Source organism: Cyprinus carpio, chromosome A20, assembly GCF_018340385.1.
Source record: "Cyprinus carpio isolate SPL01 chromosome A20, ASM1834038v1, whole genome shotgun sequence".
Lineage (NCBI taxonomy): Eukaryota > Metazoa > Chordata > Actinopteri > Cypriniformes > Cyprinidae > Cyprinus > Cyprinus carpio.
In genome coordinates this window covers 13872904-13900714 of record NC_056591.1, presented here as the reverse complement: position 1 = coordinate 13900714, position 27811 = coordinate 13872904, and the positions used below count along the sequence as shown (strand labels likewise).

Genomic DNA, 27811 nt, shown 5'->3' with positions numbered 1-27811 from the left:
ACATACACATCTACAAAGGATGCAGGGCTGGTTTCCCAGAAAGAGCTTTAGAGCAAAGACAGAGACGAACAGTCCCTTGCATTAGGTGAAAACGCTCAGGCGCAATCAATATCCTGTTTGTGTGTGAGTGCGTGATGGTACACAGGGGACGTGGCTTGTTGCATGTATGTGTGTGTACATGATTGAGTGTAAAAGGAAAATGGATAGAAACAATGGCCAAAATATTCAGTTGTATGTCCCTTTGTCCATCTTAAAAAGCCCTCTGTTCCATTCTCATTACTCTACTTGTTTCTTTCTTCCCCTTTGACTTGTTCACAATCTCTCTCTTGCTTCATTTCTTTCATAGTGTGTCCTCTGTCGCTTGTCTGCATGTAAAATCCTCCTCACTCTTTTTCTCTCTGTTTCTCCAGATGAGTATTATCCAGACAGTTGAATAGAGGATCCTCACATCCCACCTGCAGTCATGAATGGTAAGAGCACAGCTTTTTTGTGTGTCAGGGGGATGGATTTTCTTTAAACACATTATAACTTAATTACCTTTATGTATTTTCAAACCCATGTGACTTTCTTTTTTCTGTGGAACTCAAAAGGAGATGTAGCAGAATGTCCAAGCTGCTCTTTTCCATATACAATTAAAGTAAATGGTGAACTTAAATTTCACTTCATTCCTCATAAAGGTCTAGATGTGTTCAGATATCTTGGAATGTAGTCACACTCTCAGAAATAAAGGTAAAAACAGCTGTCACTGGGGCGGTTCTTTTCAAAAGGTACATATTTGTACCTAAAGAGTCCATTTTGGTACCTTAAAAGTAAATATTAGTACTTAAAGTGTACATATTAGAACCAAATAGGTACAAAAGTGTACCTTTTAAAAAAGGTACCGCCCCAGTGACAGCTGTTGTACCTTTATTTCTGAGAGTGGATATGGACCACTTTTGTGATCCTTTTATTGTGCATATTTGTATTTTTTGGAGCTTGGCAGCCTCTGGTCCCCATCCACAATTATCATAAAAAAAATTCTAGACAACATCAGACAGAAGTCATACAAATTTTGGACAACATGAGTATGAGTAAATGATGACAGAAGTTTTACATTTGGTTAGAACTATCCCTTTAAAAGGATGAAGAGGCTTAGACGCAGCTCATTAGCAGAGCTGCACTACAAGAAAAACATGAGAGGTTCTGGTGTTGAACAGACTTTTAGTGATGTCGTTATCAGAATGGTCACATTTTTTAGATTCAGCATAGTGTTTGTACAGAACACACCCAGTTGAAAGTTGCTAATGACTGCTTCCTTGTTTTATTATAGGATAGACTAGGCCTTGTTTACACTAGTGCGTTTTCGTTTTAAAACGCATTACTTTTGCTACGGTTACGCCTATCGTTTACACTACTCCTTTTGAAAATGCTGCAAACATGTTATTGTTTACACGTTCGATAAAGATACGCAGAGCGAATGTGGGCAGCTACGTCATCGTTTTCAAAAGTCTCCATTTTGGTACGCAACTATGGTGGCACCATCCTACAGTGATGGTAAAGCATGGTGTAATACCAAGGTGCTTTGAATTATACCTTCACACTGAATTACTATTAATATCATAATTTAATAGTGTTTACATGGGTACTTCATAGAATGTCATAGTTTTACAAAGGTACTAGTTAAAAGGCAATGTAAGATGCTTTGAATAAAAGCTCCAAACATATTCTGTACAATAATGTATATGGTTCTGTGTCCAAAAACTTGGTATTACCTTTATGCTTCTTTCTGAGTGAAATCTGAAGAAGAAGGCTTTCAAATAAAATGATTGAGAAACCAGTCTGCTGTGGTTTAAGTCAGCTCTCACTAATGTTTTAATAAAATATTCATTTTACAGTCCAAGATAAGCTAGAGAAAGAGAGCAGGCATGAAGAGAAGCGAGTTTATTTAATACCTTAGGTGTGTTTCACTTTAAAGTGAAGCAAAACCGAGGCATTTACTCTTTAGACACAATTTCCAGACTTTCAGAAAATCCCAGGTGGGATATTCAGGTCTGTTTGCTGAAGGCAGCATCAGGGTGGTGGTAAAAGTATGAAAGCTGAGGTTGCAGGTTTAAATACTAGTAGTTGGTTCCTATGATCAGTCATATTTGTATAAATGGGCTAAAGCTAAATAGCTACATCATCCCAAAAAATTTTTTATGTCAGTACTGCGAGGAACATTTTGGACATGTTTAGGAATATGTTCTTTGTATCTGCAAGCTTATTTGGTATCTGTGTATACTCGTTCTTTTTTTTATTTTTTATTATGTATGTGTTTCTGTCTAAGCACTAATGCTAAATAAGCACAAAAGCAAACCTGCTACATCTTCAAAACAGAGAAACACTTACACTTACCATTTTAATAGCTAATTGGGCCTGAATTAGTAATAAACCTTGAGTACGTGTTTCACTGTGTGGCCTGGAGGGACCAAAAATTCCCAAAGGAGTACTTGAATACAACATCACACAGACTCCCTGATTCCCACACTGACACAGTCTGTTGCCACGTTTCAATGTTAGGAGATTGTGGAACCGTTTGTCCTTGACTACTCTGTAAAAGGTAAAAAATAATTAGTTGGTATAGTACAGGGGTAGGCAACGTCGGTCCCGGAGTGCCGATGTCATGGAGAGTTTAGTTCCAACCCTGAAAAAAAAAACTCACTTGTCTGTAGCCTTAGTATTTCAGAAGACCTTGATTTGCTTGTTCGGGTGTGTTTGATTAGGGTTAGAGCTAAACTCTGCAGGACAGCGGCACTCCGGGACTGAAATTGCCTATCCCTGGTATAGTAGGTAGGGCTGAAAAATTATTTTTGTTTGTTGTAACTTAATGTGGTCAGGTTATTTCAGCAATATATATCTTATAATATATACACACATTATTATTTACTAAGGACAGTCTCTGCTTCATGAGCTGTATCCCAATAATTCCACCAAAAATGTAAATATGTCCTGGGTTGCTTTTAGGCTCACTGACTTAACAATGGTATCATATGTGCTTCACAACAGAATGACTTTGCAGAGAAGAAAAGCTGTTGCTTTGTTATTGCAAACTGTTTTAGCAAATCATTTTTTTAGCAAATCAGCCTACAGTATATCTGTTTTACAATGTTAAATATTTCACCATCTAAACATTGGCTCCGTGAACATATTTGGACTCATGTAAAAACAAAACAAAACTGCTGACTATTAAAATACTAATATTAGAGTCACGTGAGTTCAAACATATTAGAAGTACTATTCATTTCTTTAGAGCTTATTCTTTTTTAAAAAAGGAAGGAATTTTCTGAGTACTACTAGTTTGTATAAGGTTGGACTAAGTGCTCCTTTTTTGTCATAAAAAATAGCTAAATTTTCCTGAAGTAAAAGCCGATTATCTCAAATTGTCAAACAGTTTTTATCTTTTGTGGAATTGGCTAAATTTACATAAAGAAAGACATCACATGATTTCACAGATCTGCACTTAATTAATCATGATGGCCTTTTTCTGAATCTAAGCACTGCTGACAATGCACAAAACATGAACTGAAAGTAGTGTGTTTCCTCCCCAGAGAGAAAGAGAGGCTGAGAAAGAAAGAATGAATAAGAGGATGTGTTAACATTTGCCCCATTCTTTCATTAAAGGAATAGTTCACCCAAAAACAAAAATTTGCTGAAAATATACTCACCCTCAGGCCATCCAAGATGTAGATGAGTTTTTTTGTTCTTTGGAACATATTTGGAGAAATTTAGCATCACTTGCTCACCAACTGATCCTTTGCAGTGAATGGGTGCCGTCAGAATGAGTCTTGACCATCTGATAAAAACAGCACAATAATCCACAAATACTCCACAAAACAAATTCATTATTAGGACGTTTTTAACTTCAAACATTTGCTTTTGGCTAAAATATATAAGTCCTCTAATCCTAAATATTGGTTTCTCCACTGAAAAAGCCATCTCATCTGAAACAGGAGTATAGATCAAGCACAGACTGGTATTTTGGCCTGCAGAGATGGTTTAAAGTTTAAAGTAAAAATTCCTTCTCTCATTCACTGCAGAGGAGTGATTATGTTTCTATCACCTCACAAGACACTAATTCACTGAATAGAATTGATTGGGTTACTTGTGAACTATTGTAATGATTTTTATCAGCTGTTTGGACTCACATTCTGCCGGCACCCATTCACTGCAGAGGATCCACTGGTGAGCAAATAATCCTTAATTTCTCCAAATCTGTTTTGATGAAGAAACAAACTCATCTATATCTTGGATGGCCTGCGAGTGAGTACAATTTCAGCAATTAGCATATTATTGTGACATAATTAGTGTTTACTTTTAAAAAAAATAAATGTGTATAATGTGCATAGGTGAAAACAGTGTTCTTTCTAGCTGTTTGAAGGAAACCATGTAGTCAGAGCTTCTATGCAGCTGTATTTTTCAAATCAAGTACTGTCTGCACCTATTAAGAGCGGTGCCAAATCACCAGCAGGTGATAAAAGGCTTGTCTTCAGCACTATGAGTGAAAGCTGTACTGAGATTGACCCACTTTGAGCATGTTAAGTGCAGCAGGTTGTTACTGGACAATGACATTTTTGATAGATCTTTGCGGGCTAGTTCTGCAAAATGGTTTACAGTAAATACTAAATAATGATTAACGGCGCTGTCATTCCATTAAAATATGTCAAATATGCAGCCTCTTTCCAGCCAGACATCTCTAATGCCTGGATCACACAAGCCAACAGCCTTTGTCAAAGCACCAGACAATCTCACAGAGAACTGGCAGCAACTTCAAGACCCAAAAAGGAGAAAAACAACAGATGATCCAGGATGAGATTTGAGAAGACAGAACAACAACAACAACAAAAAATCCCTTTCACTTTCTCTGTCCCTCTCATTGTTGCAGGTGGTTTTAATATTTGGGCTATAACTCCAGAAGAGAGGGGGAAACATGACAAACAGTTTGACTCTCTGGCTCCCACTCTGGGCTTTTTGTCAGGTAAGAACACACACACATATATACAGTACTGTTCGTTAGTTTTGGTATCAGTATTTTTCTTTTTTTAATTTATAATCTTACTCAGCATGGACACATTAAATTGATCAGAAGTAAAGATATTTAAAATTACAGATTAAAATTACAGAGGATTTCTATTTCAAATAATTATCAAAACATCCTAAAAAATGTATCAAGATTCTTGATTCATCACAGGAATAAAATTTAATTTAAAATATATTAAAATAGCAAACAGATATTTTAAGGTATAATGTTATTTTACAGTATTAATGTTTTTACTGTTGCATACATAACACCCAAAACTTTTGAAAGGTAGTGTATGCACATACATATTATGCTCTTGTACAGTGCACATAACTTTTATTTCTTTCTAGGAGATCAAGCACGAACGTTCTTCCTGCAATCTGGTCTCCCCACAGCAGTCCTAGCAGACATCTGGTAAGTATACACACACATACACACACCCTTAATGCTCTTCTGTTTTTTAGACGACTGTATAACCCTTCTCATTTCTTTCCCAAAAGTGTTGTATTAAATTTTAAGATCGGGTATGAAGCATTTTCACTAGTGACACTTTGTATTTTTGACCCCACTGCATATCTGTATCCGTACAAATAACCTGCATTTGTATGTGTGTGGCTGTGGGGTTGTGTTTGCTATTGCAAGGCTGAATTTATCATAATATAATTTGAAATGAATGTGTGTGGGACAATGTGCATTTGTAGCCACATATGTCTCTGGAGGGTGGAGGTTCCCGAATGTACACCTCTTCCTGCCTGCGGTTAGTCTACTTGTGTATACACTGTCGCCCCATCCACAAACAGGATGTAGATTTACTGATAAAGGGTACAGAATGTCTGATTCGAGTTTATAGCATTTGCTTGTTCTAAAATTCTCTTGTCCATAAATAAATATGGTAGCATAACAAAGATCTGAGCTCACAATAATGCTGCTCAGTCATCACATCACGAACAACTTCTGGATTTTCCTGCTAGGATTGTACTAGCGATCGGTGCTCTGTAAGCCACTTTTGATGAGAATGGCTGCTTCCTTTATTTCAGGGCATTGGCAGACATAGGAAAAGATGGGAAGATGGACAGATTGGAGTTCTCCATTGCAATGAAACTAATTAAACTGCAGCTGCAGGGTCAACCCCTCCCGTCCAGCCTGCCAATCATCATGAAGCAGACGCCTACCCCTGCTATGACATCATCATCACGCTTTGGTATGAGATGATTGCTGGTTATGTAATGCTATGTGAGGTTTGTTTGCTTTGTTAACAAGTTTATTAAAGCCACATACTGCATGTTGTGATGCTTATAGTACAGATTGTGAAGATGATTCTGATATCAAGACATACTGTACACTATATATTATTATTTTTATACAAATTCTATCAGAAATGTGTAAATGGACGATATTTTTGGTAATTGAAATAAAAGTTAAATAAAAACAAAATCTATATACAATACTATCTAATATATAAAAATTAGATGAAAAACCTAAACTTAAAAAGCTTAAAAGAAAATTAGAAACCTTGCCATGGCAACTAACAATTGAAGTACAAAAAAAAAATAAAAAATACTAAAACTAAAATAAACATAAACTAAAGAAATATAGAACTACAAACAAAACAAAAAAACTTAACAAAATCACTAAAACTAAAATGAAATTGAAAACTGAACTATTAACTATTAAAATGAAAGTTAATTAAAAATATTGAATAAATATTATAATAGTATATAAATAAGAAAATAACATTTAAATAAAACATTTTGTCTAAAGAAATAAAAAAAAAAAATAAAGCACAAAAACTTTAAAAGAATTTTAAACCTTACATGTGAATGTACAGATGAAAAATTTATATTTAATATGAGATTTCTTACTGATTACATTTAATAGTTTTATTAAATTATTTAAAAAAAAGTTTTTAAAGATTATCCCAAACTGAGCGTTAGGTGATGGGCAAAAGTAAAAGAAATGTAAAAATGGCGATATAAAATTATCCGATATACAGTTAAATGTGCAATATTGTACAAATAAATAATAAGAAATCAGCTGGCAATCAATATGGTACCAATACATCATATAGAAATTATCTCATATAATCTAGCTTTGTTTTATTTCAGGTATGGGTTCCATGCCAAATCTGTCTGCCATGTCAGTGATGCCCGTCTTAACGCCCATCCTCGCGGCCCCTGCTATGACCCCTTTGGTTCCTGTGCCTGCCCTGATGTCAGGACTATTGCCTCAGTTGCCCAACTCTGTCAGTGTGCCAGCTTTACCTAACGGCAATGCAGTTCTCTTCACACCAACACCAGGTACTGTAACCCCTTCTATCCTAAATTCATGCACAAACCACCAATTTGCACAGATGAACATTCAAGTATGCATTTACTGTACTGTTAAATCCACATGCAGTGAGACTCTAACATTGATTTACTGCATAATCTATAACACAAAGTATATTACAAAGTTATAACAAATTATGCATGTGCTTTAAGTAATTCTCTTTCTTCTTTTATCTTTCCAGTATTCCCAGTCTGCAGTGGTTTGAGTAAATCTCACTCGCTCTTGGACCTTGGCTCTAGCAGGTGTGAACCATGCATACTAAGTTCAACACCCCTGTTTGTATTGGAGTTGGGCATAATATCTGTTGCATTCAAGTGTTTGATTGTGTCTGTTTCAGTAAAAGCTAAAAAAGACAGTGATTTTCTTAGAACTGCGCTCTTACTCTGGGCTTGTTTTACCAGTACTAGAAGTTTGTAGTAAATAAATGTGTGTTTGCTGACAGAGTGCTTGAATAGCACAGCTGTCTCCTTGTATCTTAATAGGATCTTGTTAGCGTTCCTCCGAGAGTCATCCAACCTCCACGTGGTGGTACAGAAGCCTGTAATAAACCCACTAATTCCTGCTCAGTGCCTGCTTAAAATGAATTTGGGTCTAGAGCTGTGCAATATATCTAATATAAACAATAAATTCGGTATGATTATGCTGGTGATATAAAATTAAGCAACATCATGTATGTCGTAATCAATTTAATAGACTTTTTACTTGGCCATAAATTTTCCTAAGTTTCCATTTCCATGGAATCTCTACATTTCAAAGAATCATTTCAAAATTTAACTTGTCAAATGTTTTAGTGAAATTATGTGTTGATTAATTAAATATTAAATATGCAGTGTTGTTAGAATGCATATGAACAACAATGATTAAATTATTCTCTTTGTGTTTATATAGAAAAAAGCAGATGAACTAGATTTTTAAACTAGAAAAAGAAAAGAAAAGAAAATGTACTCACTCTCAGGCCATTCAAGGAATTTTTTTCTTCATCAGAACAGATTTTTATAAATTTTGCATTACATCACTTGTAACTAATGGATCCTCTGCAGTGAATGGGTGCCGTCAGAATGAGTCCAAACAGATGATAAAAATCTATAATCCATACGAGTAATAAGTAATCTACACGACTCTAATCAATAAATTAACTTCTTATTAAATGATACACTTTCCATTGTTAGGGCGTAACTTTATTTACTGGGTCTAGGGCTGAATATTATCAAAAGAGTGAAAAATATATAAATTTAGCTTATTTTGTCTGTGTGTATTCACCCATATGTGCAAATGTGTTTGGGTTTGTTTGGAGGTGTATTAGCTAGTCACCAGGATGATCATTCCCCTTAGGTCACATCTAAGCCTACAAGTCATTTAAGACATTTCTCACTTTCTGAACGTTCTATCTATCATTCCAGCCCATGCTCAACTGCAGAAGGCTGCTGAATCATGTTAGCGTTATCTCAGAATATTATAAATCAGTGAACTTACAGCAGTGAGTTGGAATACTGCAGAATTGCTCATAATTAAGGGGGAAAGTCGTGACCTAATGGTTAGAGAGTTTGACTCCTAACCCTAAGGTTGTGTGTTCGAGTCTTGTCCCGGCAATACCACGACTGAGGTGGCCTTGAGCAAGGCAGTGAACCCCCAACTGCTCCCCTGGCGCCGCAGCATAAATAGCATTAAATGCAGAGCACGAATTATGAGTATGGGTCACCATACTTGGCTGTATGTCATGTCACGTCAAGTCATAATTATGAGTTGTAATTAAGATTTTAAGATTTGGTCCCGGTTGTGGTAATTACTGCACTAACAAGGATTCAACAAATGTTGACATATCAATTATTTTAAAGTCCCAGCAGAATCTCACAGCACTGAAGGAAAAGCTGATCTTGCAGCTAGCCTGAGACCAGTTGTCTGTGTTTTATGATGGTATGGGTTATTGGTTCATGAGAGGATTACATTAGTGTTAATGAACAGCTGCTAAATGGAGCTCATTTGATAAGAATTTGGCATGCAAATGCAATTTCTGAATTCAAGAGTGCTGTACAAGTGAAAACTCTCAGGAATTATCTGAATATGCAGATTTGAAGAATGGAGAGGATCTGTATTTAGCATTAGTTAGTACATTCAAGAATACCATACATCTATTAATTAGGTGCAACATAAAGCCTTAATAAGTAAGTTAATTTACTCATTTAGAAATTAAAAACATAACATACTAATCATTTATTTCTAAATTTCCACAGTTCTAACTCTTCCTCCACTACCTCTCTTGCGAGTAACTCCCCCAAAATGAATGCATCTGATTGGGCGGTGCCTCAGTCGTCCCGTCTGAAATACCGGCAGCAGTTCAACAGTCTAGACAAGCTAATGAGCGGATACCTGTCAGGTGATTGTATGTTTGTAGATGTCAGAAAAAGGAGGGAATGGCTGTGTTTGCATATGATAGCTTCCCTGCATACGTGTTATGCATAACTCTTTTGTATGTTTGTTTGAGGTCCCCAGGTCAGAAATGCCCTCACAGCATCAAACCTCACGCAAACACAGCTTTCTACCATATGGTGAGTTCACGAAACACTGTACTCATCATATGAAATACTCATTAATCTCAAGAAGAACATGTTTTTGATGACATTATTTGCATCCTCCCCCTTTTGCATTGTTGAATACATTTTTTTTTAAATTATGTAAAAATAAAAAAAGTGTAGAAACTTGTTAAAGACCCGTGCATTAATCACTCGCACACATGAAACCCTGGATCACACTATATTGTCTGTGTTAAACACCTACTTCCACAGTGTTGCGTCTGCTGTTTAGGTGCCAGTTGGATAATTAGGAACTGATTCATCTATTAAACATATGAAATGCTTCCAGGTTAATGGCAAATGTGTGTGCATGGGCACATTATGTGTATATATCTCTGTCTTCAGGGCTCTTGCTGATGTAGATCGTGATGGGCAGTTGAGAGCAGAAGAGTTTATTCTAGCAATGCACCTGGTTGATATGGCCAAGACTGGGCGTCCCTTACCTCTGACTCTACCTCCTGACCTTTTGCCACCTTCACTCAGGTAAGACACACAGACCCGCCCATGCTGGAATGAGTTAGTTATGGAGAAGACTGTGTTTATTCTGTGACTGTGTGTTTGTTTTCAGACAAGTGAAGTCATGTGACCTGCTGAACGGACCTGTTCCTCTGATTAACACTGAGCTGATTGAGCCAGAACATCCACAGAAAAGCAACAGTAATGGCATTTTTCATATACATATACTATACATATAATAGTGGATGTTAACATATTATCGGCATCCAATATATTGCCTATATGCTGAATAATATATGATATTTTTATATTTTATTTTTTAGTGATGCTATATGAGCTATACCCAGAATTGCCAAATTTAAAGATACATTTATTAATCAAAAGTGTGTGTTGCTTTTTAAACCTGACCTATGCATTAAGTACCTTATTAATGTATGTATCGGTTTCATTCAATGCTTAATGCTCACAATGCAGTACAGTATTGTAAATGATCCTTCCAAATATTGCAGATTCAGCTAAACAGTCTCTTTTGAGTTTGGGTTGAGATAAAATGCTTTAGATTAACCTCATGATATAGTAATCTTTTGAATATTTAGTATTCAAATGATAGTTTTTTTTTAATTATACATTTTTCTGTTCTGTATTATAATTTTTTTATTTTGTGTTGACTTTGATGACACTTAACTCACCTTTCTGTCTGTCTCTGTCAGCCTCATTTGAGGATAAACTAAAGGAGAATTTCCACAGAGGAAATGCAGAGCTTGAAAAAAAACGACGTCTGGCTCTGCAGGAGGAACAAAAGAGAGAGGAGGAGAGGAGGAGAGAGGAGGCAGACGGAGGAGGAGAGGAGACAACAGAAGGGGATGGAGGAAAGAGAACGAAAGGAGAGAGAAGCCCGGGAGATGGAGCTGAGGAGACAAAGGGAGGAGGAGAGGAGGATAGAGAGACAGAAAGAACTAGAGCGACAGAGAGAAGAAGAAAGACTGAAAGAATTAGAGCGACGAGAGGCAAGTGGAGCATGCAAGGGCAGACAGAGGTTGAACGACCACTAGAATGTTACAGCAAAGCCCTACGTTTTTTCCACATGCATACGTGTTGTATGAGTACATTGTTTATATACACGGGCTGGCAAAAGATAAAAAAAAATCATGATTAATCTCTTGAAGGTTTATAGTTAATACATTTTTGGTGAGTTGTACCAGTATCTTTAAATATGTTACGTATAATCTTTTATATAGGTTAAGGTAATCTGCAATTCTACATTTAGTTTGTTTCCTCAAAATCAGGTGTGCACACACACACACACACACATATATAGTGCACACACACACACACACATATATATATATATGTGTGTGTGTGTGTGTGTGTGTGTGTTCTACAACATATATTATATTGAATATAATTCTTAAATATATAATATATATGTAAATAAAATCTATTTGTACAGCTCTAAAAACAGTATAAATGCATACATTTATATTTCCTGCATTTACATAATGTAATGAAGTTAATGTGGAAATATTAAGTTAGGAATATGGTGGTTGATTAAATCATGCATAAATTAAATAATTAAAATAAAAATTAATTATAAAAAAATCGGAACGGTTGTGATTATTAATTATGAATTCCTGTAATTTACTATGCTGTATTTAGTCTTTCATGACAAAGTATAATAATTCTCTAATGCTGCGTTTCATCACACAAGCAAAATGTTTGTGTTGAACTCCTGCCCTGGTGGTCTTTAGAAATCATAAAGAAGATCATAAATAAATTGAAACTGAAATTGAAGAATTAAACTGTTGTATTATATTAAAATAGTAAAATAGGTTCATTGCTTTAAAAAATGTAATGATATTAGATATATTTAATTAACTCATAGAGTTAACCGTAATATATATTGTACCAGTGGAGTGGCTCCTTGCCCAATGAAAATTGATGGGAGCTTGATTAGGTAGTATATTGATGTCTGTATGAGTGATTAGACCCTATATCTGTTGATTAACCTCTCCTCTGTATCGCTCTTTCACAGGAAGTGGAGCGACAGAGGCAGATGGAATGGGAGAAGAGTAAACGAGTGGAGCTTCAGACACAGAGAGAAAAAGAGCAGATAGACATACAGAGACTTAAGGAGAGGAAGAGGAGTCTCGAGATAGAGCTGGAGGCAGTGGTCAGATTGCCATTTCTTCTTTTTATTTTTTTCTCCTTCCATATACCTGTTCTGTTCCCCATCCAGTCTCATACTGTACATGATGTTTTCTGTAGGATTCATAGTTATAGTATATTTCAAATTAAAAACATTTCAGTCTTTTCGTCTCCTAGGGTAACAAGCATAAGCAGATCTCCGATAGGCTGCGGGATGCCAAGAGTAAGAGGCAGGTCCAGAGCGCCGAGCTGGACCTGATCAATCAGAAGAGAAATAGTCGTATTACAGATATCAACTCCCTACAGTTACAGTTTGAGGCAGGTTTTGTTTTTGTTGCATGAATAGCATTGCATTAATTATTTTTTTCTACTTTCTTTTCATTTTATCTGCTGTACACTGCTGTGCAAAAGTTTGGGATCAGTAAAAATGTTTCAAGAAATTAATTTTTATTCAGCAAAGATGCATTAAATTGATCAAAAATGACAGTAAAGACATTTATAATGTTACAATTTTTTTATTTCAAATAACTGCTGTTCTTTTGAACTTTCTATATATCAATAAATCCTAATTGAAAAATATTAAGCAGCACAACTGTTTTCAACAATAACATGTTTTTTTTTCCAATTTAGCTTATTAGAATGATTTTTGAAGGATTATGTGAGACTGCTAAAAATTCATCTTTGTCATCACAGGAATAAATTATATTTTAAAATATATTCAAATCGAAAACATTTATTTTAAATTGCAATTGCAAATTTCTCAATATTACTATTTTTACTGTATTTTTTTAAACAAATACTGTAAATGCAGCCTTGGTGAGCATAAGAGACTTCTTTCAAAAACATGAAAAAAAAAAATTCTTATCGACCGCAAATTGAATTAGTAGTCTATATGACTGTGCTTTTGCAGGAAATTCAGAGGCAGATGAGTCGTCTTGGTCCTGAGAAGCAGCGACTGACAGAGAGACTTCTAAATCTTACCCAAAACAACTCAAGTGAGCACTCACATAGACCTGAAGCAAACAATGAATAGACGGATGGATGACTCATTTCATGTGTGTCCATTACATCCCTCTTGAATTCAAGGCCTGGGAGCATTGATATTTTTTATATCCTTCTTTTTCTCATTCTTTTTCCCCTTTCAGGTCCTTTGATAAATGATATGAAACAGAGTTTTTGCGAGAAAGATCTGAGCTGTCGGAAGCTGAAGGAGCAACTGGATGTTTTGGAGAGAGAGACCACTACGAAACTCTCACAAATGGAGCAGTACAACAGAGAAATCAAGGTCAGCGGCTTCTCTTACATTCCCAGTGTAAATCTCAACAACATTTTAAGTGCCATGTTTTGATTAAAGCTAATGTGGGCTTTGGGTGGAGGCTTGGTCTCTTCAAATTTATTTCAAACCTTAATGTCAGTGTGAGGGACTCACTAGTTCTCCATGTTCATGTGATTAAAATCTACAGCTCAACTCCCAGCCCTGAAGGCAGAGGATTGAGCATTCATTACACACTAACATTCACACAGTTCACACTACTAAAGCAAACTCAACACACAAACACTATCACTAACACACTTACTGCACTGGCTGTTCGGATCAGAAACTTGAGCATTATACATGTAATACTCAACTATTGTTCAGTATACGTCTGATGTTTTCTGCTCCAAGCCTTTCTTTTTTCTTTCTTTGAGCCCACTTTTATCGTTTTCTTTCCTTCCACTGTATTTCTCCTCTTTCTTCTCTTCCTCTTTTCCCCTGACTGACTTTATAGTTTGTAGAAGTGGATGACTGTGTGCTTCAAGGACTTCTCTCTTTGCTGAGCTGCTTAACCAATCTCTTCCTTCTAATAAAGGTTGACCTCTCTTTATCTTTCTTTTACTCTCACTCATCTCAAATCTGCCTTCTTTCATTCATTTCACCTTTCGCCCTAGTTATTCTCCATGGAAGAAGTCTCAGTTTACACAAATTATACTGAAATGAGCTTCATTGTCTGACCTCGTGACCTTATAACATCTTAGTGTCTCTCTGTGCCATTTCATCAACTCATAATGGTGTCATTAATTACACTAAAGGTTTCTACTCACTGCCCAAAAACTAACTAAAAAAAAGTATTTAGAATTTTGTTTTTAATGTTTAAAACATTTATTTTTCTATAACTAGTTTATGTGTAAGCAGTAACAAACTTAGAGCCAGGGTCTAAAAAGTTAAAACAATCATTAAGAATTTGATATTGGAAGTGAAAATCTGTGACCTGTGTTATTTTATTATTTTTATTTTTTTTTGCTTGAAATCAGTTATTTGGCCTATAGAACTGGCCTATCTAAAATATTTATCATCAAAATAATATTTCTTTCTCTCTATCAATATATTTACTTTTAATAAAATTAAAATTTTTTTTTTTTTTAATGAAATGAATACTTTTATTCAGCAATGATGCATTAAATTGATCAAAATTCAATTCAAATAAATGCTGTTCTTTTAAACTTTCCATTGATCAAAGAATCCTGATAGAAATGTACCACAGTTTTCACAAAAATGTTAAGCAGCACAGCTGTTTTCAACATTGATAATAATAAAATATGTTTCTTGAGCACCAAATCAGCATATCAGAATTATTTCTGAAAGATCACGTGATGCTGAAGACTAAAATAATGGCTGAAAAAAAAATTCAACTTTGCCATTACAGGAATGAATGTCATTTTTAAATGTATTAAAATACAAAACATTTATTTTAAACTGTAACAATTTTTCTAATAATATTGCTGTTTTTTTAAACAGATAATTTATAGGAGCTCAGTATTTTTCAGTAGTAGTAATTTATGTTAGTTTCGGCAGTCAGTAAAGCTGAGCATAATTCAATACCATATGAACTTGAACCTGCACCATATTATTCTAAGCATTTTTCTAAACATGATATGCATGTTGAAGAATTGTGTGGGTAAAATTACAGGAGTTGAGACAGAGGCAGAGCCAGCAGCAGGACGTCCTAGAGCAGCTCAGGAGGGTGAGGTCTGAGAAACTCAAAGAGCTACAGAGACACAGGAAAGAAGAGGAGGAGAGGAAGAGGAAGAAAGAGGAGGAAGAGAGGAAGAGGAAGAAAGAGGAGGAGGAGAAGAAGAGGAAGAAAGAGGAGGAAGAGAGAAAGAGGAAGAAAGAGGAGGAGGAGGAGAGGAAGAGGAAGAAAGAGGAGGAGGCTGCCAGGTAAAATTTGGATTTCACACACACAGATATACATGTTTATCAAGCCATCTACAGAGTTCCCACATAAATGAAAATATGGAAATATTTAGGTGATATATAATTGAGACATATAGGCTTTAAAAGACCATGTCAATTTCTGCCAATATTTTATAGTTTTGTAGAATATATTATAGTTTTTATAGTTATGCTCAATTTAGGTTCAGGTTTATAAAAAAAAAAAAAGTGAGTTAATTTATCAATCATGTTTCTCTGTACAGTTTTCTTTTGTATCATATTTCTATTCTCAGCAAATATTCCCCCTAAAATGGCTAGATTAAACACCCACTCTTTTACCCACTCATGCTCATGTCTTAATTAGACAGGCGAAGCTGGAGCAGGAGCGTCTGGAGCAGGAGGAAGTGAAGCGTCAGAGGAAGCTTGCCCAGGACCGAGAAGCCAAACTCAGGGAAGAACAGCGGCGCCAAGCCAAAGCCCAACTTCAGGAAGCCCAGGAGCAGGCACGAGAGAAAGAGGAGAAGAGGAGTGCTGAGGAGAGAGATTGGGGGGAGAAAGAGAGGGAAGAGAGAGAAAGGGATGAACTGGCTGTACACACTCAGCCCTCCATGACATACAATAGCACAGAGAACAAAAGTGAGTGAGTGTGTGTGAGTGGGTGAGGTGCTTTAAAAATGGCTTGTATTCATCCACTTGGCAATGAATATGATGTTTTCATTATATTCATTGTAATGGGTGTCACTACTCTCATAGCTACATGATTCACTTTAATTACCTCCCATTAATTATCCAAGTTAATATAACAGACTCAACAAACTATAATAGAATGTGAGTGTTTTGAGAGAAGGAAGGTAATAGGCTTCTAAACATTTTGAACAGTTTCATTCTGTGTATGTGTATTTATATTTTAATTTCACATAATACTCTAAACTCATACTGTGTTCTGTGTCTTAATTCTTATTTAAATTATGCTTTATTATGTTTATTATAATGCTACTTTATGGTAATTCACCCAAAATAGAAAATCTTGTCATCTTTTTCTCACCCTATTGTCAACTTCTTTTCTTCTGTGAAACACAAAAAGAAAACATTAGAATTACCGGTCACTCTTTTCCATAAAACTTGCACGCTAGTCTTCTGAATTCAGTTTTGTTTGAGAAACAGACTCAAATGTAAGTAATTAAATTAGAACTGTTAATGGCTCCAATCATATTCATTATTTATTGATTTAATATGGACTTCTTCTCAGTGAACTTGAGAACTGAAGCAGTCTGATATGTGAATGAATCATTCAGACCAGTTTGTAAACTGGTTCAGTAGATTCAGCGAATAAATCTACTGTAACTCAAAATGGAATATTACATATATGGAATAATTGGAATATTGTGGTGTTTATTCAAAATTTATCAAGAAATTAATTAATTCGAAAAGATTTGAAATCAATTGAATGATTTATTCATGTTTGGTAGTTTAAAAGAATTGAACAATTTCATTCTTTACTTGCTACTAATGAGTAGAAAGACTACTAAACTGAATCTAGAAACAATAGTCTGTTACACTCAGAAAGTGAAGAGAGCAGTACAATTACTCCTGTGGGCTTTCTGTTATGAAAATGTTTTATATATTGAAATATGCATTTGTAAATGTGCTTGCTGAATGGTAGTGAGAGGGTTGTGATATGGTTGTAAGGTGAAAATGTTAGTTTTTTTGCAGGCTTGCAGCCAGTGGTGACTACTGAAGATACATGTCCTCACCTCACCTCCTACAGAGCTCTCTATCCCTTCACAGCACGCAACTCTGAGGAGCTCACACTGGAGGCAGACTGTCTGATCGAGGTACTGTACAGTAAACACATTCACTCATGCAGTTGTAATTTTCATGTGCACATATAATTTGACTTCCTGTGGATCCACAGGTAGATGAATCAATAGATGAATCAACAGTTAGGGAGACCGGCTGGCTGTATGGGAGTTACCGTGGTAACAGTGGCTGGTTTCCAGAGAGTTATGCTGAGAGATGTTGTAAAGACAGTCAGACTGAACAGACCGCAGCCGTTACACAGTCCACAGCGCCCTCTACCAACTACCCTGGGTATGGCACTAAAACTACTCTATTATTAACTAGGCTGTGCAATATAGCATAACACGGCCAAACTTTTCAACCTGTTAGTGATATAAATTATATTTAAAAGGGTGTTTTTTAATCAGAGAAAGCATCCTTTTCAACATCATTCGTTGTAGCCCAGCAGATTCAAAATTATTATTAAAATTACACATAGAAGCAAGTTAAAAATAACAAAGGATTGTTTTTTCCACACTAATGGAAAAAATAAGGAAAAATAATATAGAATAATTTTCAGTTATATGCCCAAATATAATAATAAATAGCAATCTATTTTTACTAAAACCTTTTCACTATTCACTAAAAATGTCTCATAGAGACTTCCATAAAAATTAGTAATGATGCCGATTAATTATATAATCAGTTTAAAGTAATTTACTGAAATGAATGAAATTTACTTATAAATTATGAATGATATATTATATACACACAGAGATTCAGCAACGTACGGTAGGTGTGACATCTTCGACCGCTATTGCGATGGTGGGAAATTATCTTAACAGACTAACAGACTAATGTGTTTTAGGGTTGTGTTATTAGTTTAAAATTGCACACATATTTTAAAAGATGAATGTTTTTATTTTAGATGAATGAATAATAAATGATTTAAAATCCTTCTTTTCCCAGAATTCCCCGAGTGGACATTGAAGGACCAACTCCAACACACACACCAGTGTCTTCAAACACACAGCACTCGCAGGTTGGCACGTGTGAATATACACACACCATCTATCTCATACAGCATTGTTTTTTGATCACGGAAAGGAATATTACTCTAATCATTGTCATTGCACATCATTTATGCATGTGTTTTTTTTGTGCTGTAGGCTGTAGCTCTGTGTGAGTGGAGCGCTAAGACTGATAGTCACCTGGGCTTCTCTAAAGATGACATCATCACGGTTCTGGAGAAGCAGGAGAACTGGTGCTACGGAGAGCTCAACGAGAGCCGGGGCTGGTTCCCTTGCTCATATGTCTCCATGGTTACCACCAATCACACACAGAATGAGTAAGAAATGGGATACCTCTCACTTAACCTCACGAACATGCTTAATAAAATAAATTATTAAAGTACAAATAAATAATACTAAACACAATAAAAATATAAAAAATTAAAAATTCTAAAACACATGATTAAAGTCCCTGTAAAGTCAATTCTGAGAATTGTTTCTAAATGCATTATAAATGTTACAAATGTATTGCTGAAACACATTACAAAGACTGTGAATTCTGTAGTACTGAATAGTGGCGTTAGAACAGTTTTTCACCAATTCTGTGTTCAGGATTTGTTGGGCGTGGCTAAAACGGTGGCTTGATGATGCACCAGAGCCACTGAGCATGGCCCCTCCCCTAACACTATAACTAGAGCACATTTGCATCAGTTAGTTACTACAGCCTACAGTTTGCTTGCTAGCTATGCCTTCGTCACGGAAATGTGTATTTGACAGTTAAGAGGCGGCAGCTTTCCGCGAGTGGGTGTGGTTTCAGCACAAACAGCGTACTGCTTTTATTCCAGACAGCTTAAAGTATTAGTACAATATAAAGATTAAAAAATATTATAGTTTATTATTTATTATATAGAAGTATTAAAAAATATATTATCATTATTTTAAGATGTGCTTCCATTTGAGATACAGCAGGGATGATTGTAACATTTAATTAAACTATGTTTCAGTATTTTGTATGTCTCTGAAAATAAATTTAGATGGTAGTATTACTATATTCTTTTTTTAACAAAACCTTTTATGTTGTTTATGTCTCTTCTAGGCCGTTATATTCTACAGTGGATGAGATTGAACTTTCAGATTCTGGTCTGTTTGAGGGTGAGGAGTCTGTTTATGTTTTCATAGAACCATCTCTAGTCATCCAGGCGAGATATTATGACATTAAATTGAGTAATCATGTCAGAGGTTTTGTCATGGTTTTTATTTGATTTGATCTTATTAGAGTATGTGGCTCTGTACACATATGAGAGTCCGGAATCAGGGGACCTGACATTCTGTGCAGAGGATGTTGTCCTGGTAACAGAGAGGGAAGGAGAATGGTGGAGAGGGTGCATCGGTGACCAGTCTGGCCTCTTTCCTTCCAACTACGTTAAACCCAAAGAGCCTGGTGTATGAATATTCCGATAATTTTATATTATTATGTATTTATAGCTGCCTTATTAATATTAATTATTTATTCACTTACTGATCTAATACTGACATTTTATTTAATACTTTAAATAACAATGATAATGATAATGTTAATGCTAGATAATGTTCTAAAAGTTGATGTTTTTGGCATAGAAATGTTTTTAAATAATTTTCTGTTTCAGAGACATTTAAGTTGGTATGCATTTTGATGATGTGCTCACTGTGTTATCATTTTAGACTGTCAATCCTGGAGTTCCCGGTAAAAAGCCAGGTGAGATCTGAGAGCAGAGTACCATCACATACAGTAGAAGTAAAAATGAAGGCTGGTTGTTTCACATTTGAAACATTATTCATTTGCCATCTGTATTGGTGTTCAGAGATTGCTCAGGTGAGTACGGCCAATGCTGCCACAACACCAGAACAACTGAGTCTGACCCCTGGTCAGCTGATCGTGGTGCTGCATAAGAACTCAAACAGCTGGTGGCTGGGTGAACTACAGGTTAGTACTGTATATCACATAACCAGACTTTTCCTAACCACAGGACAGCATTTGCATATTGTGCATTTAAATACATATTAAAATGTTTACAGATACATAAACATTAAGTGACAATTTCATAGCTTAGTATAAAAACAATGAAAATCTGTGGAAAGTTACCAGCTTTTAAAAAACAAATAACGTGTGTGTTTGTAGGCACGGGGTAAAAAGCGTAAAAAGGGCTGGTTCCACTCCTCTAATGTCAGATTACTGGAGGCCAACAGCGGCAAAATAACTCCTGCATCTCAACCATGTGAGACACTCTTTGGTTCACACTCTTTTGTATATGGTTGTGTGTATGTTGTTTTTCCTCATCTGTTCCATTCTGCTCCATCCATCCATTCTCTCTCTCTCTCTCCCCCCCCCCCTCTATAGTGTCACATTATTACAACAAATTACTACAACAAACCAGCCAATAAGGATGAGATGAGCTTTCAAAAAGGTCAGCTGATCACCGTATTCAACAAGGACAACCCTGACTGGTGGAAAGGAGAGGTCGCTGGGGTTGTAGGGCTGTTTCCAACTAATTATGTGAAGATGACCACAGAAAGTGATCCCAGCCAGCAATGTAAGTACTATGAGAGTGTCCCTATCATTTCTTGTATCCACATCAAAGTTCAGACTTGTTTGTTTATAAGGCAAGGGTGGGGAAAATATAATTCAAAATAGATTTAATTAATTGGGTTTGAAATAACTTTAAAAAAAAAAGAGTAAATAAGATGTTGATGAACAAACACATTTACACAGCTGTGGGTTTTACTTTTTATGATGGACAGAGAAGGACAGACTTTTTGGCCATAGCCTTTCTTTCTTTCTTTCTTAGAACAATTTCTAATATATATTCTCTATCCGTCCCTTCATTATTCATTCTCTCCTCTGCCCTTATCTCCTCTCTTCCACCCTTTTTCCATGTCAATCGCCTCATCTGTTTTATTGTAGGACGGTAGCTCTGGCTCCTTCTTCCTGTTCCTCCTCTCTTTTCTGCCAATCAGAACACTGCTCTGGTCCAGGAAGCAGCCTCAAGACTCAAGACTGACTAGATTTGTTTGGATTTAACCCAACCCCAACTATTTCTGTTTGGACTTTGCTTAAATCACAAATGAACGCATCAATTTACCTCCACTGGCTTTAGGACATATTTATTTTACTGTAATCGGTACACGTTTAATCGGGAAAAGTTATCACTTGCTTCTTTTCTCTGTTCATTTTATGAAGTGACATTAATTAAAGGGGCCATATCATGAGTGACTGAATTATCCTTGAACATTCTAAAAACCTGTTGTAATTATAACCTGAATAAAATGACAATAGCTGAAGAGTGTATTTGGTAGCAACTAAAACAGCTTGTTAAATTTTAAAATGAAAAACATCTCTAAGAAAAACTTGGAACAAGAACCTTAACTAACATTATAGATGGACCACAGGGTAAAAAACTGAATAATCAAACATATATGACGTTACTCCTTTAAAGTAAACTACCCTTTAACTCAGCACTGTTCATCAGCACAACCATATATTCGTATATCACAGGATTGTCAGTCTGTCTCTGAGTGTTTAATTGTAATCAAAGGAACTGATGACCAGCCTCACACTTGACCAGCTATGCAGCCAGCTAACAGTCGTGACCTTTGATATTTTAGAGAGTTCATTCTGAATGTCATAACTTTGCTCTGGATGCATTTTTGTATGGAAAGTATTCATAATTATATGACGCAGAATTTCACAAATAAAGTTTTTAATTGTGAGATGCTGTTGTGATGTGGTCACTGATGAGTGCATGTGCATGTGTGGCTTGTCCTGCACATGTGTGTGTGTGTGTGTAGGGTGTGCTGATCTGCTCAGTTTAGAGTCTATGTGCACTGAAGAGAGGAAGAGGCAAGGCTACATCCATGAGCTCATTCAGACGGAGGAGACCTATCTGGAGGACCTGGAACTGGCACTGGAGGTGAACCGATAGCCACTTCAACAATATTCATGATATAGCCACGTTTGGAAAGTAATGCTATTTGTTTGGACACTAAGTTACATAAATATGTTAATTTGGTTCCTTTGTGTGTTGAAATTCAGGTTTTCTATAAACCAATGGCAGAGTCAGGGAGACTGACAGAGGCTGAGATGAGCATGATCTTTGTGAACTGGCAGGAACTGATCATGTGCAGCACCAAACTCCTAAAGTGAGTCAATGCTGACTGCATTCCGTCTGGGCAATTGCAAGTGGTGTCTGGTAGACATTCTAGTCCAATATTAATTCATTATATTAATATCAATATTTTATATATCAATATTAATTCATGTTCCAGTTCTATTTGAAGTTTGCATTAGTGGGTTAAAGCTTCTGGAAAACCATTTACCCCATACACTTAGGACTATCAACTAGCAACCAATGGATGCAAATGAAAGAATTAAAATAGAGAACTTTTATATTCAAGGTAATATAAGGTAACTGAGTGGCTCTTAAAATATGAGAAGTAATTGTAATTATCATTAATATGTGAGTGATGGAATTAAAACCTGTTTTTAATTCTTCAATATTTTCATTAATGCCAATCATTTATTTTATTCCTTGTTTTTTTTAAACTAGTTGATACAATATTTATTTTCATATATGTCTTCTTTTAATGAAAACAAAGTCTCACTAAGTTTATACGTTTTAAAAATTGTGTTGCTAGCATACATATAACATATATGTATATGTATATACCAGGTGATATCCTGTGTGTTTTTCAGAGCTCTGCGTGTCCGTAAGAAGATGGCTGGAGAGCGGATGCCGGTGCAGGTGGTGGGTGATATCCTGTCCTCAGAGCTCTCTCACATGCAGGCCTATATTCGCTTCTGCAGCTGCCAGCTCAATGCTGCGGCTCTGCTGCAACAGAAAACAGACAAATCAGCTGACTTCAAACTCTTCCTGAAGGTAAGTGGAGTTCCTTAGTTCCTAGTCTAGTGTTGGGTTGCTGCTTGATCAGTGTGTCCTGAAGCAAAACCAGTTGTTTTGAACGTTTTACACAGTAGTCCACAAGATGGTGCTGTCGCTTACTACTCTCTCCTGGAATACTGTGGATGAATTAACCGTTGATAGAGAAAAGACTTTAATTAGACTCTCTTCCTTCTGTGTTTATCTTCTTTGTAGAAAATTGCCAGTAATTACCGTTGTAAAGGAATGCCGCTGTCCAGCTTCCTCCTGAAACCCATGCAGAGAATCACACGCTACCCACTGCTGATAGAAGAACGTACGAGAAGCTTCTCCCCCACAGTCCCTCACTATGGAAAATTTAACAAAAGAATGATGAGAGAAATAATATCTGTTATTGAAAATCAGAGGAAATAGGAAGGAAATGTAAAAATAGATATATAAGGCTTTATAAGGAAATATATTCAAGCGTCTTGAAGACGTCCCCACAGTTCTACTTGATTCAGTCTGCCTCAGGTTTTTTCTTCTTGTAATCCTATACTGACTCCTGATAGTGAGATCAGAACTCTGTGTGGAGCATACTGTCTGTTATTACAAATAATGGCAAAAAGAATATCTGGAATGGAAATACTAAAACACACTACAGCACAAGATTTAAATAAGTGGCTTGAAAAATTTTTTTTTGACAATACTAATGTGTACAATAGTACAAAGACTTTTGTACTATTGTAGTGTACAGTACTACATACAGTACAACACTAATACAGTTATTTTTATATTATTAACGTGTGATAGAATGGAAAAATCACTAAGAATATTAATAAAATATTTAAAAATAAAAAAATAAATAATCAGCAATATTCTTTATGATGTTTACTCAAGCAAATCATTTGTTTATTGTTTCTGAAATCTGATGGTTGTAGATTCTGGAGAATACCCATCCAACTCATGCAGATCATGCAAACCTGAAGGCAGCACTGGATCAGGCCGAGGAGTTGTGCTCACAGGTGAACGAGGGCGTGAGGGAGAAAGAAAACTCTGATCGGCTGGAATGGATCCAGAACCATGTGCTGTGTGATGGAGTCATTGAGGTGAGATCACTGAAGGAGAGCTGCTGCTAACCTTTTGGTGCTACATAATGACCTCTAAGTGTAAAACAACAGCTTTTATTATGTGTTATGGTATTTATAAAAATGTTCTTTTGTAATATTCTCATTTTAGCACCTCGTTTTTTAACTCTCTGACGAATTGCTTGGGCCCTCGAAAACTGCTGCACAGCGGCAAACTACATAAGACCAAGAGCAACAAGGAGCTTTGGGCCTTCCTGTTTAACGACTTCCTGCTCCTCACCAACACCTCAAAACAGTTCTCATCTGGGCCTGACAAACTCTTCAATCCGAACTCAAATGCACAGTACAAGATGTATAAAATGGTAAAGCAGCATGACTGGTTATAACGGTGTCCATCAGGAGCTTGTATGTTACTCGATTACACTGTTTTGTGTTAAACACTTTGTAAAATGTCCCTCTCTTACAATGTCTCTCTTATTTAAGCCAGTGTTTCTGAATGAGGTCTTGGTCAAAATGCCCTCTGACCCTTCCAGCGATGATCCAGTTTTTCATATCTCACACATTGACCGTGTTTACACTCTCAAGGCTGACACCATTAATGAGAGGTACACATACTATACACACATTCAAACTAAAACGCTCAGATACAGGCCTAAAGCTGCAATAACACAAACACATGATCCACTGAACTTTAAGTGAGGCTATAAAAGGCTATCAAATGTTCATTATAGAGTATAAAGCAAAAATGTATTACAGTGAGTGTTTGTTGTACAACAGTATTGATCACTTTCTTGATAAATTAGGACTACATGGGTGCAGAAGATCAAAGCGGCATCTGACCACTTCATAGAGACTGAGAAGCTGAAAAGAGAGAAGGCATACCAAGGTATTAAGTGAAGAGTATTAAGAGGCAGAGTGATTGAATACAGCTTTACTGATGAAAGCCTGTGTATGTTGTTTAGCTCGCTCGCAGAAGAACAGTGGAATCGGGCGACTGTTAGTAACGGTCCTGGAGGCCACAGAGTTGAAGCCCTGCAAACCAAATGGTAAGAAGAAACATACACAATCAGTCTGGGCTCTATTCACACAAACATCCCAGACTCACTTCATTAATCACTGACCTCAGGGTTATTATAGTTTTTTTATGTTAAAAACGTTTGTAATTTTAATTCAGTTTAATTTTCACTCTGTTTTTTTTTTTTGTGTTTTCTAGTTTCAGTTATGGAGTTTTATTTTTATTATTTTAACTGGCATTAATTTAAAATGTTTAATGGTTCTACATTTCACAGCCCAATTTTAATATCTAGTGTCATTTTCATCTTTAATACAAATGTATTGTAAAAGTTTAAAGTTTTAGAATATACCATATAGCAACAAGTAAAATGAAAATATCTATATTTTTATTTTACATTTTTTTGGAGTCAGCTGTACTGCAGTTTGTTCCAACTGAATGTTATTTATACCAAACTGAATATTTTAATTATTATTTCATGCATTAAACCTCACTAAACCTCAATATTTCTCAGAAATAAGATCTATATATAATATAAAAAATAAAAATTTTTTAAATATACAGATCTTCTTTCTTTTTAATTTTTTTTAATTCTGCAATATATTTCCTATTTTTAAATTTTGCTTAATTTATTACTATTATATTATAATATACTGTGCATCAAAAGTGAATGCATTTTATTTATTTTTTTCTGTTTGTTCCAGTTGAATAAGAATCATATCAATCTTAGTATTTCCATTGTTATTTTAAATATACACTAACTTTCTCTGAAATTAAGCCGTTATATCTTACTTTTATACATTTTGGCATATACATTTCATCCAGAGTGACTTAAATTGCATTAAAGGTATATATTTGCTCATTTCCTCCATTCTTTGGGAATCAAACCCATGACATTGGCATTGCTGACTATTTGCTAACTAGCTATTTGTATGCGCCATTGTTTTGCTCTTGTAGTAATAATGTAGTAAATTTAGATATTAATACTGGAGAACAAGACAAAAATACTGATTTGGAAATGATGTGTGTGTTTACAGGAAAAAGTAACCCGTACTGTGAGTTAACCATGGGCGCACAGTGCTACTCATCCCGCCATCAGCCTGACACGCTCAACCCCAAATGGAACTTCAACTGCCACTTTTTCATCAAAGACCTGTATCAGGACGTCCTCTGCCTCACCATCTTTGAGAGGGACCAGTTCTCTCCCGACGGTGGGATTCTACATGGCACAACACACACAAAATATACATACACAAAAACATGCATTTTTTAAACAAGATTGTGCTTTCAATACAGATTTTCTAGGTCGTACTGAAGTCCCTGTAGCAACAGTAAAGAAGGATCAAGAAAGTAAAGGTCCGTTGGTACGGCGTCTGCTGCTTCATGAAGTTCCAACTGGAGAGGTCAAAGTGCGGCTTGACCTGCAGCTCTATGATCAAACACCTCACCTGTGAACTCCACATCTGATTCATTAGCACTCCAAAATGAACCAGATCATTTAACAGAAGTTTATTAGTGTTCAAGTATAGGAATGACCCTGTACACTTTTGAAAAAAGGTGAACCACTTAACAGATGTTTACATGCAGTAAAATAGAGGCTGGTAGTCTCATATTTACTCTCAAACATGCTTGATGTTGGATAATGGGGAATAAGGGGTAATAACATAATGATTTGGTTGGGATAGGAACTTGAAATTTTTACATTTTTAAAGTGCATTAGTAATCTAAACATATCGATTAAACATAAACATAACTGATTTTATTTTAGTTTACTGCCTTTAATCTGAACACATTATGTACTGTAGCTTTCTATATATAAATAGGTTAAAAAGATATGACTCAAATTGCTGAAATTCAGTAATTTGTAGATTCCATTAAGCCAATCATACATGAGCTTCCTGAAGCGGTTCCTGGAGCCTCAGTGCATGTTTAATCACTTTATTATTTAATACTGAAACACTTGTGAACACTAAAAAATTGTGTGACGGAACACAAATTATGCTTTAAATTCCTAATTGTACAAATTTAGGGAAGATTTATAAAGGCTTTAAGATTGTATAATATAACGGTTTTCCATTGATGATTTTAATAACAGCATTTGGCTTTCTGAACAGACTGGATCTGGATGTTGCACATTTGAATTGTTGATGATAGATGTTGAAAGTTTGTGTGATGTTTGTTCTTTATTTTGTTATTTTGTTTAATGCATAATTGAATAAACATCTATAGAAATAAATTATGGGTACAAATCATATACTGTACACCAAAGACAAAAATAAAAACATGGAATGTTTACGATTCTT

At 35.6% G+C, this 27811-nt stretch overlaps 1 pseudogene; it reads left to right on the top strand.

The window, feature by feature from the left end:
* Window positions 1–338: 338 nt before the first annotated feature.
* On the top strand, window positions 339–27760 carry LOC109049322 (annotated as a pseudogene).
* The last annotated feature ends 51 nt before the right edge of the window (window positions 27761–27811 follow it).